Source organism: Schistocerca piceifrons, chromosome 2 (assembly GCF_021461385.2).
Source record: "Schistocerca piceifrons isolate TAMUIC-IGC-003096 chromosome 2, iqSchPice1.1, whole genome shotgun sequence".
NCBI lineage: Eukaryota > Metazoa > Arthropoda > Insecta > Orthoptera > Acrididae > Schistocerca > Schistocerca piceifrons.
Window position 1 is genome coordinate 529,678,343 of NC_060139.1, and position 14,106 is coordinate 529,692,448.

The following is a 14,106-nucleotide window of genomic DNA, read 5'->3' on the forward strand; positions in this document are numbered from 1 at the left end:
TTTTCTAGTAGGCTTTCATCAATATCTTCCAGTACACTGGATTTCGACGGTTTGCATGAAGATAGGTCGTACTCAGTTTGACTGGACTGTTGCTGCTGTCCTGGCGATGAACGTCGTGTACTGATTGGACAATCACCTTCAGCTTCAGGTTCTTCCTGTTCTTCCAAATCAGTATCCCTATCTTCATATTTTAATGTTTAACATCTTTAAATCACACCGAGTAGATCTATACAGGTGTGGAATCGTTAAATTTTAGGTTTAACGCTGATATTTAATGGTGTGTGGAATAAAATAATGGTCAACGCCATGAATATATATATATATATACACTCCTGGAAATTGAAATAAGAACACCGTGAATTCATTGTCCCAGGAAGGGGAAACTTTATTGACACATTCCTGGGGTCAGATACATCACATGATCACACTGACAGAACCACAGGCACATAGACACAGGCAACAGAGCATGCACAATGTCGGCACTAGTACAGTGTATATCCACCTTTCGCAGCAATGCAGGCTGCTATTCTCCCATGGAGACGATCGTAGAGATGCTGGATGTAGTCCTGTGGAACGGCTTGCCATGCCATTTCCACCTGGCGCCTCTGTTGGACCAGCGTTCGTGCTGGACGTGCAGACCGCGTGAGACGACGCTTCATCCAGTCCCAAACATGCTCAATGGGGGACAGATCCGGAGATCTTGCTGGCCAGGGTAGTTGACTTAAACCTTCTAGAGCACGTTGGGTGGCACGGGATACATGCGGACGTGTATTGTCCTGTTGGAACAGTAAGTTCCCTTGCCGGTCTAGGAATGGTAGAACGATGGGTTCGATGACGGTTTGGATGTACCGTGCACTATTCAGTGTCCCCTCGACGATCACCAGTGGTGTACGGCCAGTGTAGGAGATCGCTCCCCACACCATGATGCCGGGTGTTGGCCCTGTGTGCCTCGGTCGTATGCAGTCCTGATTGTGGCGCTCACCTGCACGGCGCCAAACACGCATACGACCATCATTGGCACCAAGGCAGAAGCGACTCTCATCGCTGAAGACGACACGTCTCCATTCGTCCCTCCATTCACGCCTGTCGCGACACCACTGGAGGCGGGCTGCACGATGTTGGGGCGTGAGCGGAAGACGGCCTAACGGTGTGCGGGACCGTAGCCCAGCTTCATGGAGACGGTTGCGAATGGTCCTCGCCGATACCCCAGGAGCAACAGTGTCCCTAATTTGCTGGGAAGTGGCGGTGCGGTCCCCTACGGCACTGCGTAGGATCCTACGGTCTTGGCGTGCATCCGTGCGTCGCTGCGGTCCGGTCCCAGGTCGACGGGCACGTGCACCTTCCGCCGACCACTGGCGACAACATCGATGTACTGTGGAAACCTCACGCCCCACGTGTTGAGCAATTCGGCGGTACGTCCACCCGGCCTTCCGCATGCCCACTATACGCCCTCGCTCAAAGTCCGTCAACTGCACATACGGTTCACGTCCACGCTGTCGCGGCATGCTACCAGTGTTAAAGACTGCGATGGAGCTCCGTATGCCACGGCAAACTGGCTGACACTGACGGCGGCGGCGCACAAATGCTGCGCAGCTAGCGCCATTCGACGGCCAACACCGCGGTTCCTGGTGTGTCCGCTGTGCCGTGCGTGTGATCATTGCTTGTACAGCCCTCTCGCAGTGTCCGGAGCAAGTATGGTGGGTCTGACACACCGGTGTCAATGTGTTCTTTTTTCCATTTCCAGGAGTGTATATATATATATATATATATATATATATATATATATATATATATATATATATATATATATATATATTGCACTAATTCAAATGAAATTCATATCATCACGCTAGTCATGAAATGAAAGTCGATTTTAGTAATATATAAAGTATCTGTAAGAACAGCTTACCTGCATTAGATTCAATTACTAAGGTATTGTTCATTCTGGATACTGAAACAAACTGTGTTTACTTGCTGTCCCATGTCACAATCAAGTGGTACGGTAATGTGGCATGCCATAAGTGAAATAAATAAAAATTCCATATTGATTTTGAATTTAATTTCCTTTAGATGTGACACAAAATGGATAAAAGTGTATCCTCCACCGAGACAAGATCAAAGCAGGCACCCATCCCTGGCAACCAAGTTACTCGTGGCTAGCGAAATTTTGCAGCATTGTGCTCTGCCTTACGCCTCCACTCGTGGCTCTGAAGGATAGTCTCACAACGTAAAAGACGAGATTTATCGCAGTTTCGAAGTCAAATGACTTCCGTGGGCTCATAACCATAAGTTGATAACATTATTTCACACATTATGTGAAAATCACTCATATTATTTGATGCAAATCATACAGAATATCAAGTGATATTTGTAGGCTAGTTCTGTGTCATCCAGGAAGTAACCTGTTGGTCACACGATTGCCAACAATATCCTGCACTCTTGTCCAGAATCAGTTAGTCTCTACAGACCTGGAATAAAACTTTTAACTAAAAGAAATGGAAAACTCGTAAAATTTCACATTTTAGCACCGCTAATAGACATATAATTTGAAAAAAAGCGTCATTAAATAACTGGCCTACTGACCTACACTTCATGTATTGTATGTGTTACAGCAGGTCCCTATCAAGTAAAAGTATCTGTAGCCTGTATATCAAATATGATACATCATGTCTCCATGATACTACAACACTCAGATACAAAACATCCTTATTTACTGAAGTTTATTGGAATTTTAGAGAATTTTGTGTTAGAAAAATCAATTAACAGAAACCAGAGCTTCTATACATCACTTATTTGTTCTTTCAATGCATTTTATTCAACTGACATGCACATTACGCTGTGTAAAAATGTCGAAAGGGAGTCATTTTAGAGACTAAATTTTGCAGCACAGTTTTCATTGCATATTCTTGTGTAATAATATTTGTGATACGTATATATGACGATTACGGAACATAAGACTGTTACTTCCACCTCCAAGCTGCCTCATATTGTGTGGAAATGTTTTAAGGAATACCTTTTTAAAGTGAAATACAGGAACGCATCACATATCTGGTCTGTTACGAACTTATGACTGGAGCAACCTTGCATGTTACATTCAGATCTACATTTTTTCTCCCAGCATAAATTTTTGGCAAATGGAACGCATGCTCGTAGGATAGCTTCTATTCGTATCTTTCTCTGTCTTCTGACATATTTGGTTCAATGGGTTCCTGTAGCACCTCCAGAATTTCTGAATGTATCAAACCTAATAACCAAGCACACTTACATTCGGCGTTCTCTAACTACCTGCAAAATGAATCAGGCAAGTGGAAATATTGTCTTAATATTTTTTGTACTTTCGCAGTTCTTCTGAAACATACATCACTCAAGCATGAGATGGAGCATTTAACTGAAGTATCGGAACGCACCTTGATAAAGTTAATGGGACCACCTCATACTTGAGCGTTGTATGTTTCACAGTAACAGCAGAATTGCTGAGACTAATAAGACAGGATTATCACTTGTTAGGTGTGATATGTAAGTAGTTAGAAAACGGCGATCCTAATCCTACAAATCTGACGTTACGATTTAAATGTTCTGTGTAGATAAAAGACACAGTTATATTACGTCACCACCAAGTTTTATTTCTGGCGACATCATAGATTTACTGTGTGTAATCAAACAATCTTTGTTAGTCACGTTTTCGATCAGTGGATATTTGTGTTAATTATCAATTGATTTTGTCTTGTATTGTGTGTGTTTGCGAATGCGGCAGTGTGTGCGAGTTGGTGAATTTTTGAGTCACTGCAGATTATATTTACAGCTTGAAGTGCATCATCATCATCATCATTTATGACTGATTATGCCTTCCTCCATGATTCCCTACTCAGTGCTAACATTAGTGCCTCTTCTGATGTTAAGCCTATTACTTCAAAATCATTCTTAACCGAATCCAGGTACCTTGTCCTTGGTCTACCCCAACTCCTCCTACACTCTACTGGTGAACCCATGAGTCTCTTGGGTAACCTTGCTTCTCCCATGCGTGTAACATGACCCCACCATCTAAGTCTGTTCGCCCTGACTGCTACATCTATTGAGTTCATGCCCAGTTTTTCTTTGATTTCCTCATTGTGGACACCCTCCTGCCACTGTTCCCATCTACTAGCACCTGCAGTCATCCTAGCTACTTTCATATCCGTAACGTCAACCTTATTGATAAGGTAACGTGAATCCACCCAGCTTTCGCTCCCATACATCAAAGTTGGTCGAAAGATTGAACGGTGCACAGATAACTTATTCTTGGTACTGACTTCCTTCTTGCAGAAGAGAGTAGATCGTAGCTGAGCGCTAACTGCATTAGCTTTGCTACACCTCGCTTCCAATTCTTTCACTATTTTGCCATCCTGTGAGAATATGCATGTACTTGAAACTGTCCATCTGCTCTAACTTTGTTCCTCCTATTTGTCACTCAATCCGTTTATATATCGTTCCCACTGACATTACTTTCGTTTTGGAGATGCTAATCTTAATACCACAGTTCTTACATTTCTGTTCTAGCTCTGAAATATTACTTTGCAAACTTTCAATCGAATCTGCCATCACAGCTACGTCGTCCACATATGCGAGACTACTAATTTTGTGTTAACATACCCTAATCTGACCCAGCCAATCTATTGTTTTCAGCATATGATCCATAAATAATATGAACAACAGTAGAGACAGGTTGCAGCCTTGTCTTACCCCTGAAACTACTCTGAACCATGAACTCAATTTACCGTCAACTCTAACTGGTGGCTGACTATCTATGTAAAGGCCTTTAATTGCTTGAAAAAGTTTGCCTCCTATTCCATAATCTCGTAGAACAGACAATAACTTCCTCCTAGAAACCTGGTCATTGAAGCGGAGGCAAACAAAAGTAGAACAACGACAGAAGAACAACATGAAACGATTTCTAACTTTAGTACTTGGCGAACACGCAGCAAGTGAAAAGAAAGTGTTGCTGCGTAATTGATGGTGAGGGTATACGCATTGTATTCGTCTAGGTGCAAGTTTTCCAAGCATAGATGTTATGCTGAAGATATTCCACTAAAATGCACTAAACACTAACATCTCTTGGTGGTTACATCTTTCGGCAATACAGTCTCTACATCAGAAGGATTGCTGATTATGTAAGGCTACACCGTTCCAAACATAAGCGAAGATTCACATAAGTTTGTCATTATACACTTCGCTCTGTCATGTACAATCAAGTTTCTGCAACAGAGTACATGCATATTCTGCACTATACTTGGTGAAAGGCCTGTTATGACACTGATATACCCACATTATTATTTAAAAATGTAATTAAAGTGCTTTTGTTTGTTGGACTGATAATATATGGAAGTGATTTTGAATATAGAAACTTGGATTTTGTGAGATGTTGACTTTGTTCTCGTCCACGATGTTTTAACCACCTCCGCATTTGCAGAATGAGGATTAGTATAAGCACTATCAGGTGTGTAGGATAAGTGTGTTTTGAGCTGAATGATTACTTTAGGCAGAGTATTTTTGCACTGTTGACTGACAGTGCATGTTACACTGACGTCACTGAATTACGTGTAAATATTCTTCCAGTTCCCTATTTACCTTTCACTTACATCATGTTACTTTATTTCTCTCTATTAAAATGCTATTTGCAGTAGAATGCAACGTTTTGCATGGAAATTATACAGACCACTGGTTTTTCTATGATATGGTCTTATTTTATACATGGTTTTGTGCGGTTCCGAAATTTCGTTGCCAAAGATGTCCCTTGTTAGTAAAAAGTACAAAAGAAGCCCATCACTTTGTTTACGAACAAGGCGAAGATGAAGCAATTAAAAGCTCATCAACAAAATGGATACTATACTGTTAATGGGAATGTAGTCAAAGGAAGTCTACATTCGTGACTTCCTGCTCATGTTATGCTGGGGATGCAGGAACAGATGTACGAGTGCTCTGTAGGAAAGGGAGTGTCTGACATTTGTTGTACCAACAGTAAATAACAAGACCTCTATAGGAGTGTTCGCAGAGCTCACTTTTGTTGACATATCTGTCCACTTATTTTTTCGGTAACAGGACGCAGCATGTGAAGGTTGCTGTGTATAGACGAGTTACTCCTGTAACCGAAATTTGCAGATCTGATGATGGCTCTAGAGGAACCGAAACCGGTCATGTAATTAAACATTTTTGCAATTAAGACGAATTATAAGTAACAATTTATAATCAGTGACTGCGGTATCCCACCTGACATTATGTCTGTTTTTGGAAAATGCAAGTTTCAAGGCATTTAAAAAAATTATTTCACTTCATTTTTCTAAGGACAATCTTACATAATTTACTTCCACGTGAAAGTGTACTACATATATAACTAATATGCCATTTACACTAAAAACCAAAACAATTAAATATTTCTCATGTTAAGTACGTATGTTTACCTCAGCGGAGCTGGTTGTGAGATGTGAAGCATCGGCTCTTTCTCTGTAAGTCGTTCCATTTGTGACTTTTCCTCTACCAGAAGGTTAGAGGACACGGTAGTAATTCGAAACAGTTTATACACTTTCTCTTTTGACCAGCTGGGTATTTGATCTTTGCTCAAGGCAAAAGAGTTTCCTCATCAAAATGGAAAGCTCCTTAGACTGGACGGTGAATGGTATAAACGATCACTGACTTCTGTTCACCTCCTTCCATTAGGATTCGAGCCGTAGTACATTAAAAGATAGGCTTTATTCAGAGAAAAAACTATTACTTTCACGCCTGTGCCTAAATTGAGTTGTACTAGTGTTAAAAAGTTTTACCAGTAATTTCTAAAAAGTAGAAATTTGGCTTCTCATTGAGGATTTGGCAAGTACCACCCCTAAGACGTGTGTGAAAATATCAACTCTATTGTGTTGCTGAGCCGTGGCAGTTAATTTCCCTGGGCACCTGTCTTTTGTTTCCTCGCCTCTACTAGAGTGACATGCCGGCCGGAGTGCCGTGCGGTTCTAGGCCCTACAGTCTGGAACCAAGCGAGCACTACGGTCGCAGATCCGAATCCTGCCTCGGGCATGGATGTATGTGATGTCCTTAGATTACTTAGGTTTAATTAGTTCTGAGTTCTAGGCGACTGATGACCTCAGAAGTTAAGTCGCATAGTGCTCAGAGCCATTTGAACCACTACAGTGACACACAACGCAAAAAAAGGAAGGGAAATAAGAAGCAAACTAAATGACCCAGAATAGTGAACAGGTTTATAGAATGCTGTAGTTGTAATGTTGATTATAATTAGACACCGCGAACGATAACACATCCTTTCAAGTAGAAAGAAAGTCAATCTGCTGCTATTTCCTGCAATCACAGTTCATGGAACGGGAAGTGAGAAAGGAACTTAACGATAACATTCGATGATGCCATCGGGTGTATAAACATATATAAATGAAAATACAATACAGAGAGCAGTAGCAGTTTTTGTCGAGTACAGTGAAGGCTGCTCTGTTGCTTGTTGCTGGTAAGTATTGGTATAATTTATAAAGTTTCATTCACGACAAACATTTTTTTCTTACCTCCATTTTACATAATTTCTCATGTATTAATCCGCGTGAAAAGCTAGTTCTACAGTCGATGAAGTACAGTTAACTGCCGCAATTGGCGCCGTAAAGTTGGGAATGGAGAACACCTTAGGGGGTCGGGCGTGGTCTAGGAAGATTTTTTCATTTCCTTTGCTCACGAACAATGACAATTCATAGATAGTTGACGAAAGGTGTTCGGGTTGCCTATATGAAAAGTTTAAATGGTTTGGGAGTAAGACCCAAGCAATTACAAATGAACAGTTTAAATGATGACTAACTGAAAACCTCAGCTGCACACAGCTGTTGTTGATATACCTCGATGTGGACAGCAGAAAATGTGGGCCCCGACGGGGACTCGAACACGGGATCTCCTGCTTACATGGCAGACGCTCTATCCATCTCTTTTTTTAACACTTATTTTAATAGTAAGAAGAGTGTTCAGCTATGATTAGGCGTCCCTGAATCACTCCCTCAAAGTAGCTTTTTGATTTATTTTAATTTCATTTTATTATTGTTATTTTTTTTACCAGGAACAGGGTAAATGAACAAAGATCTTTATTGGTAAAAAATAAATACAACAGAAATGCCATCCTTCCGGCGAAAATAACACAAGACATTATACGCGTACGAGGCGAGCAAAAAGAATAATAATACTGATGTAAGCTAAGAGGTGTGAAGCAATATACAGTGGAGTGAGGGAAAAACCAGTGTGTTCTGGTATAGTGCATAAAAGAAAGCAGGCGCGTGTCCATGCGCCTACTCCGCTGTGGGTTACAATATAGAAAGTAGCGTGGGGAGATTCAGATGTCAGCAGGGGGGGCGACAGTGCTGTCGGTGTGTGGCACCATCCAACTGAGAGGACGTGACAAAAGGATCGCATGTAGGTAATTGGTGAAGAAGGCGCGGTAGCGCGGTCGGCGTTCGACTTCACTGTGGTCGGTTTGTAAGTACTGCCAGAAATCAAGGCGTGATTTGTCGCCATCATTATACATGTAGGTCATCGTCCATCCCTTAACACATACAATCGCATGATGTTTGGTGGCGGGGAAATAAGTATTCTCAAGATGGATAAAAGTCCATGGGTCAATCGAGTCCGGCGGAACGCGGAGGTAACAGGCAGCAAACTGTCGGGCAAGTTAGCAGACGTCACTGGTGGCAGCACAAGTCAGTTGATGGACATCGTTATCCATGAGGTGACAAATGAAACAAAGTAAAGAGTCCGTTAGTCCGATGGCATGAAGACGTTGATATGTGGCGAATTTTTCATTTGCGACTTGGTACCATGTTGCCCGGACGTTGGAGGGAAGAAAAAGCTGGGGGATATGACGCCAAACCGTGGGCCACCGCTTGGACGGATGTTTCAGTTCGCTATTGTTGCTTGATATGGAACGAAGCAGAGGGCTGTAAAAATCTTTAGGTCGAGGAGAACGCGTGGTCGGTAGGTGTGTGTGAGCATAACTAAAGTCGACGCTGAAATCAGAAATGTGCGTCACGTGGTGCTTGATGTGTCCGACTGGTACTGGTGGTGTTATGGAAGTGGGCACAAGAATTTCCAGCAGGCTGCGCGTAAGCGAGGGGCCCCCGTGCCATTGCTTGTGCATGGTGGACATGTACAAGGACGCCGCTCGGAGTCGCACATTGACAAGGCCAAGGCCTCCCGCTTGCGAGGGAAGGGTGAGCGTGTCATAGCGAACCTTAAAGAGCGTACCGGTCGTAAGGAAGTATTCGAAGGCCGCCTGGAGGCTCCGTCCAATAGTTGATGGCAGTGGGAGGACCTGTGTGATGTGGACCATTCTGGATGCCACATGTTGATTGAGGTATTGGACCCGTTGTAAAGAATCGAGTCGTCGGAGAAGATTTTGACGCACCGTTGTGCGGATTGTTTGGAGCGCACGCCGAAAATTGATGGCAGCGGAGCGGCGCACGGTGGAGGTGAAAATGATACTAAGGTATCGTAGTTTTTGTACACACGGGAGAGGTGTTAAGTCGTCGTGTGAGAGGCCGTGTCCAATGGGCATCTACACGGATTTATCCACATTCATGTTACTGCCCGCTGCAGTGCCGTACGTTGATATCAAATCAAGTACCGTGTGTGACTCACTCCGTGAGCGGATCAAGAGGAGCAGGTCGCCCGCATACGCACGACATCGAAAACTATGCCGTCGCAAAGTGAGACCAGAAAGGTGGCTCATCAGACTCCCGATCAGTGGCCCCAGGCTTATGGCATAGAGTAGGGTCGAAAGTGGGCAGCCTTGCCGTACGGAACGCCGGATCGCCACTGGTCCCGCCACAGGGCCATTAACCTGAATCAGTGATTCGGCGGTGCTGTACAGGCGCCGGATGACGTCGATAAAGGCTGGTGGAAAACCCATGCGGTTTATCACTGAGAACAGAAAAAGATGCCGCACTTTGTCGAATGCGCTGTCGAAATCAATGGCAACCACTGCGGCGCGGAGTCTGCACGCCGCTGCCAGTGCAATTAAATCGCGATATTCTACTGTGGCCGTTTGTATATTAACTGAGCCGCTGGGAGTTATCTGTTCCGGGGATAGAATGCTGGGCAGGACCTTGCGGCATCGCATTGCCAGTAGGCGCGTAAAAATTTTATAGTCTGCGGTAAGCAGAGTCAGGGGACGGTAATGTGCTGTCGCCACATCTGGTGTCGGTTCGTGGATGGGTATAATAATTCCCATGACAAAGGACGGTGGTACGGGGTTCCCCATCGTCAGCAGTTCATGAAACATCGTTCTCCACCGTGACGCCATTAGTGTGAGGAAATCGCGATAAAATTCTATCGGCAATTCGTCGACATCAGGTGACTTATTCAGAGCACCTTTCTTGATCGCATCGTGGACTTCGTCACGCGTAATTAGCTCCATCAGCTAGTCCGCTTCGTCGCTGCTGAGGGTGCGAGTTACGTGTGGTAACACAGACTCCTCAGCGTGGTTGTTGGTAGTCTTGTTCCGCGAAATCTTGACATCGGGTTCGCACCATAGCCCCCTGCAGTCTACGGCGGGTCAACGCTACAATTAGCGCCTTAATCCGGCTGTGTTCCCTCTGGGTGTCGGGGGTGGGCGGTTGGGCGTCCACGTCGCGGAGAACGGCATAGAAATAGTCGACAGTGTGCCTGCGCCACGCAGCAACTTCCTTTCCATACTGAATCCAGGTACGTCGAATGGCAGGTTTGGCACATTCCAGCCACCAGGTCAAGGTCGTGCAGTACTTAGGTAAGCGACGTTCATAGGTGGCCCATGGTTCGGTAACACGTTGAAGACATTCGGAATCACGACGATTGGAGGTGTTTAGCATCCACGGTGCACGGGGAAGAGAATGTTGCAGATGTAGGCATAGTGGTCCGGAAAGGCCAGGGGCCAAAGTTCTGGGACTTGGACTGCAGGTGTGAGTTCCCGACAGACGTAAATTCTATCAAGGCAGCTCGCGGAGTGACTCGTCTGGTAAGTATGTCCAGGCGCGTCGCCGTGCTGAACTTCCCTAGTGTCGCGGAGCAACAGATTTCGGACGACAAGACGCAGTTCTTGCCAGGTGTTGTAGTCGGGCACTTGATCTTTAGGATGCAAGACACAATTAAAATCACCCCCGAGCAAGTAATGGTCGCAGCGTCCAAGAAACAAAGGAGCGATTTCTTCTCAATAGGAGATTGCCCTGTCGCGTCTGCGGGTGGAGCCTGACGGAACGTAAATGTTGACGATACGTGTCCCCATGACGGTGATGGCCATGCCTCTGGAAGATGGAAGGTATGTGATATTGGCCACTCGAATGCCTTCTCTGGCGTAGATGGCTACGCCGCGTCCCAGGTGGTCACCAGGAGAAGGATAAGTGTTATATTCCGCGACGTCTAGAAGTGTGGCCGAGTGTACTCCCTGTAGTAGTGCGACGTCGACGTCCGACGCCCATATCATCTCTCGCAGCAGTTGAAGTTTCATGGGTGAGCTAATAGTGTTGATTTCGCTATTCGGTAGGTTTGCAGTCCTAACCCGCCGTGGAGGGGAACTCCACCGGCGGAGGATGAAGAGGGGCGAGGCAACGGCGAGCCGTGCCGTACGCCACCTGACGGCGTAACGATGCTTCCGTCTGGGGTAACTCTGTCCCCAGTGTGTGGTCCGGGTCCTCATCGACGTCCTCACTCCGCACCATTGAAGGAGTTGTGTTGGACGTACGTTCCACTTCAGTCGTAGGGGCGCAGGACGTCTCGGCGGCAGTCGCAAAAGTGGAGTCCATTGGTTCAGGAGCACCTGGGCGAGCCAGTAGAGTAGGCATCGACACAGCCACAGTCGGCGTCATGTTGTCGTCATTCGTATCGTCGTGCAGGCTCTCCGAGGCCTCGTCGGGTCGGACGGCCCCTGGAGCATCAGGGGGAGGTGATCCGTCTCGTTCCGAGACCGTACGGCGCCTCCTCTTGCGTCTCTTAGGTGAACGTTGATTGCGGTTTCGGCCCTCCGTGTCGGAAGACAGAAGGGAGTCACGTCGCTCTGAGAGGAAGGCCGTCGCGGGAACGTCAAATGAAGGAGCGTCCATATGATCGGGCGGGTGAGGGTCGGAAGTTATCGCTGTTGGTAGTGGCGCCGGAATAGCGTCAGGCTTGGAGCGCGGCTTGTCAGCCCCGGCGGTATCCGTAGCAGCTGGAAGGGTCACCGGTACATGGTCCGATAGGCGGCGGCCGGTTGGAGGAGAAGAGAGCGCCGATGCGTAGGTGATCGGTAAAACCGTCGTCGGAGCCGGAGGTGCCACGGTAGCGGCTGGCAATTGGATGATTCGTCGCTGAAGACACTCAGATCTGAGGTGGCCTTCTTTGCAGCACCCGGAACAGGTCTTGGGTTGGCCGTCGTATATGACAACCGCGCGGTACCCGCTAATTTGCAGCTAAGATGGCACGTGGCGATGGAGATCAATGGTGATCAGTCATACACCGTTAAGAACGGGGTACGTTTGGAATTGCGCCTAGCGTTCGGCAGTGTGGCCATGTACAGTGCCATAGGGGCGGAAAGCCGCGATAACGTCTTCCGCCGGGAGCTCGAACGGGAGTTCAAAAACTCGTATGGTGCGCATTCCTAAGCCGGCATGGTCTACAGTGACCGATCCGACATTTCCGACATTGCCGTCGGCGTGGCAAAAGCGTAATCCATGGCTGGTGTCACGAAGGAGTCTTTCACGTACCGCGTCACTGACTACTTTGACGCACACCGTACTGCTTAATATGGACAAATGGATGCCAAAGATGTCTGAAGCTGGGATCTTAGCAACGTCGCGTAGGAAGCGTTCTACTTCCAAGGCCTTTGGTCGTGTGTAGCCGTTGCAGAAGTTGAATCGTAGTGTTGATGTCCTAAAACGGTTGGCCATGGTTCTAGTACATGGAAGCCACACCTAAGTGACGGCCGCTGAAATGTAAACAGCAGCGAGCGCGCGAGCTCCGCAGGCGGAAACAACAACACGTTCGCACTGCACGGCGGCGAAAGCCGGACTGACCTCTAAGGGTTGCTCATACCTGTACAGCCAAAGGTTGCAACGGACTGAGGCGGCCGCGTTAACAAGTGCGGCTGGTGAACATGACATTGCAGAGAAAACGCCATCTAGTAGCCGCAGGTACTACTTAGCTACTTAACTTTCAAATGTAGACAGGAGAAAATTGTAAAGAATATTATTCAGTACATGATGGAAAAGGTAATGTTTTGTTTAACAGTCACAGATAAAGTAACATTTAGTCTACATCAGGTCTTAGAAGTACAGTTTGAAGCATAAAAACGTCATTACTGAAAATACAGAAAGGGCTAAATGACGCATTCTGTAAAAAAAACGATATAACATGAAATACAACCAATAAACCTTTTAATAAATGAAAAATTAGGAAACGACAGATGGAAAAAAACATTTCGGTTAACTGCACGAGGAGACCCGAAATTAAATGTCAAGCAACGGCTTTATACCGTTGAAGAAATTTTTGTTACGCAACTGCAGCAGATCATTGAGAATGAGGCTATCATTTGGAGAAACATGTTTAAAAATCCCTAATTTTTCAAGAATATTTAATCTACGCCGTTTCTTCTCGGTGTGCAAGAAGTTGATATCAGGAATGGCTTTAGACACGTGATATGTAATCAGAAGATGGTCTCACAAGACGAATTTTTGGGGCTAGTACAACTTTTATCTTAAAAGGTGTTCATTGCATCTTGTTGTAAAAGCGCGTCCTGTTTGTCGTATGTAGTGAAAAGATCAGGTATCACTGAAAATCTTATAGACGCCACAATTTTCTGAGGGAGAACGTATCTATTATAAATTATATAATAATAACTTGTATAAATAAAAATTACTTAAATGTAAATATAATTAAATATAAATTGTGGTTTGTTGTCGTGGTCTTCAGTCCAGAGAGTGGTTTGATACAGCTCTCCATACTACTCTATCCTGTGCAAGCTTCTTCTTCTATCAGTACCTACTGCAACCTTAATCCCTCTGAATCGGCTTAGTGTATTCATTTCTTCGTCTCCCTCCACGATTATTACCATCCACGTTGCCCTCCAATGCTAAATCGGTGATCCCTTGATGC